Raw genomic sequence first — 4068 nt, 5'->3', positions numbered from 1 at the left:
TACCAGTACCTGCTGGAGGCCACATATAATTGCTTCTCTATACACTCCCCTTTGGCTTATGCCCATCTTCTTACCCCTGGAATTTCTCTCCCGTTCTCATGATGAATGTCTGGTACCCAAGCACTCTGTGTCACAAGATTTTAGTAATAGGAAATTCAATCAGGCTCATCCTTGAGATCCAGGGTTACATGGCCCCTTTTACTGTTGCTTTTAAGAAATGTTGAATAGCATCAAAGGCCCATATATATTATGTACCATAAACTTGTAGCGGGTGAAATCAGTCCAATTTAATTACTTCCTCCATTGATTGTTTCTAATTCATAGGCATGTGTACTTCTTGGATATTTATGCAACTGGTGTCATAGAACTGATCTAATACTCTGCATGTTCTTATTTAGCCAAGACAGTCTTTCTTTCTTACAACTATATAGGAAAAGACATACTACAGACACCCTTCTATACGCTACAGTGTAGCAATGGATTTGGTTAGAGAAGCTGTGTTCAAATCTCACCTGTGCCAAGGTCACTTGGGTGAACTTGGGCAAATCACTTAAACTGTCTGGGTCAGTTTGAATCAGATGATCTGTGAGGTTCTTTCCAGCTGTAAATCTATGATCTTATGAACTATGCTCCCATAGTTTCCCTGGGCAGAGGAATGAGCAAATGCTACTAAGAGATGTGGAGAACTAAAAGGGGGTAACATAGAGAAAGCAACACTGTGCAGAATGGCAGAAGAGAGGACCAATGCCATCTTCTGGAGAATGTACACAGCCCAGGTTGGCTGAGGCTGGAAGCAGCAGAATAAGGGAGTGATGACCATCCCCATCCCCATCCCCTCACTGCCATGAAGAGTTGATGAGAACAGCACGGTAAATCCATGAGCTCCTTGTATCCCCTACATTCTCTGTTGATGCTGTCTGAATGAGTCATATTCCTCTGGGTTTCTTGGTTATTTACATAACTAGTGTTGCAGAATTAATTCAGTCCCCAATATGTTCTTGTATAGAGCCTTACAGTGACAATAGAAGTATTAATAAGGTTTTTCCTCATCAGGAAAGTTCTGGGGTTGGCCCCTAAGAACTCTGAGGTCCCTTCTAGCTCAAATCTAAAATTCTGTTTCCAGAATTTTGTACCCCGGGGATGCAGGGCAGGAAGGCAACAAGTCAACAAGCAAATCTAATAAGCTCTTACCAAGTGTTTACGTTTGCTAAATGCTATTTTCCTTGGGGTATATGCCAAGTAGTGAGATCTCTGGGTCAAAGGATATGAACAGTTTAATAAGTCTAAGATATTTTCTAAAACGGTTAGACCAATTCACAGTTCCACCAACAGTGTACCTAAATCCACTAAATTGTAACAACACAAATAAAAAATTCATCTAGGCTCTCCTTCAACTCCCCCCCACTTATCCACATTCCCCCCTTTCTTTTAAAACACTATCCAATGGGTATGGCTTCTCACCTAGGATCCATACAGGCGGCTGCTATTTTCCTTCCCCAGCCCTTCTTAATTCCAGTGCCTTCCCTCCGTTAATTATTACTTTTTATCCTGTATATAGTTTGCTTTGTATATATTTTTTGCATGTCTCCTCCATTAGACTGTAAGCTCCTTGAGGGAACGGACTTTTTGCCTCTTTTTGTATCCCCAGCACTTAGCATAGTACCTGGCACATAGTAGGCACTTAATAAATGTTTATTGAATTGAACTGAATAGTCTAAACCCCTCATTTTCAGATGAGGTAACTGAGACCCAGGGATAGTAAGCGACTTACTCATGGTCACACAGCTAGTACGTGACTGAAGCAAAATTCTAATTCAGGATTTTCTGACTCCAGGTCAAGAGTCCCATCCACTGGCACTGCAAGTTGGCTGTTGTCTCTTGCCCAGGCTTTTATCACTCACCACTACATCCCTTTAAGCTGATTTTATAAGGACTTTTTATTCTTTTTGGACAGTTAAAATATTAGAATTTGGATTTGGAGCCAGAGGATAGAACTTAGGCTCTGCAATTGCTGCCTGCATGTCTTCTGCTGCTAGGATTCTTTATTTTTATATTCCTGTCATATCCATCCTCTAGACTAAAATTCCTTCCTTAAAGAAAGAGACCACATCTTAGTTATCTTTGTAAGCAGTCTTGCATTGCCATCTGCCTCATCTCAGCCCAAATGAAACCTCCCTGGCCTCCTTTAAGTCTCAACTAAAATCTCACCTTCTATAGGAAGCCTTCCCTAACACCTCTTAATTCCAGTGCTTTCCCTATCTTAATTATTTATTATTAATCCTGTGTATAGCTTGCTTTGTATATTTTTGTTTGCATGTTATGTCTCCCAACAGATTGTAAGCTCCTTGAAAGCAGGGACTTTCTTTTGCACTTAGCATTGTACATGGCACATGATAAAGACTTAACACATGCTTTTTCATTCATTTATCTCCAACTGTAGGCGTCTCAAATTCAAAATGATCAAAACAGAATTCATTATCTTCTCCCCCACCCTCATCTCTCTTTCCAATTTCCCTCTTTCTGTTGAAGGTACCAACGGAAGTCCTAAGTTCAAATCTGGCCTCAGGCACTTACTGGCTATAAGATTCTGAGGAAGTCATGCAACTTGTTTGCCTCAGTTTCCTCATCTGTAAAATGGGGATAATAATAGCACCTACATCCCAGGGTTATTGGGAGGATCAAATGAGAGTCATACATATGATGATATGGAATTTGAGGGGGTACTCACTACCTTCCCCATCCAATCAGTTACCAAGCATTCTCAATTCTATTTCCATTCCTTTTTCCTCACTCATACCACATCCATCCTAGTCTAGACCCTCATTACCTTTCAGCTAGACTGTTGCAATCCATTTCAAATTGGTTTTCCTCCATCCAGTGGCTCCCATTTCTAATCTATCCTCTACTGAACTGCCACCTATTGCTACTTTCTAAGATTTCTAACCATATCATTCTCCTGCTATAGGATAAAAATACAAACCCCTTTGGTAAGGCATGTCAAGGGCCTTTTCAGTCTACTTTTTCAGACTTATTCTATATTGCTTTCCTTTATGCACTTTTTGATCCAGAAAAATCAAACCTACTTCCCATCCCCAGAATGCTTTTGAAGACACTTTTCCATGGTTGGAATGTCACATAGCTTTCCCATCTCTGCCTCTTCAAAATCTTACCTTCCTTCATGTTTCAGTTTAGGTACTGCTGGCTTTGCAGAACTTTTCCTCTTCCCCTCAAAATGGCTTGCCTTTTTTCTTCCTCAAATTATCTTGTATTTTCTTATCTTCATATATGTTGTATTCCCTTGTACAGGGGTTTTAAACTTAGGTCCCATTGGGGGTCTATGGATAAATTTGGGGGGGGGTGTCTGTGACATGGATAGGGAAAAAAATAGATCTTTATTTTTCCAGCTTCTAACTGAAAGTTATCATTTCCTTCAATTACAATTATCCCTTTACATAAATTCTCATCACACAAATTTGACTTTATGTAAAGAATTCTGAAAGAAATCCATATTCTTAAAAAAACTATGTTAACTTTACTGTACCATACTGTACTCTCTCTCTCTCTGCTCCTGCACCTCTCAAGCCCCCCACCCAAAAAAACCTCCAAGTGAAAGCAGAACAATGCCCAGCCACAGCCCGTCTGGGGGCTTGGCTTGAGACGTTGGAGAAAAAAGACTGTTTCCAACCTGGGTCCACCTGCCTGTGTATCTTCGCCCTCCCTCCTGTCTTGTTTTTGAATCATAGTAGGCAGAACTAGGATCTAAATTTTTCAAGTATTTAGCAATATCTTCTCAAATCATGAGATTCTGCACTGTAATTCATCTTTTGGAGTCAAAATTTTGTCCAGACATATCAATGTCATCTGCAGACTTATCTTCATCCTCATCTTCACTGTTATAGTCTCTTTCCCTCCGAGAATTTGGTTCTTCTTCTCCCAACTGATGTTTTGGGGAATTCACTTGTTCTATTAACTTTCCTGAGGCTATTTTTTTGGGGGGGCTAGGCAATGGGGTTAAGTGACTTGCCCAGGGTCACACAGCTGGTATTATGTGTCTGAGGCCACATTTGA

Source organism: Vombatus ursinus, unplaced genomic scaffold, assembly GCF_900497805.2.
Source record: "Vombatus ursinus unplaced genomic scaffold, bare-nosed wombat genome assembly UNPS02014812.1, whole genome shotgun sequence".
NCBI classification, from domain to species: domain Eukaryota; kingdom Metazoa; phylum Chordata; class Mammalia; order Diprotodontia; family Vombatidae; genus Vombatus; species Vombatus ursinus.
Note: the sequence above shows the minus strand (reverse complement) of the source record.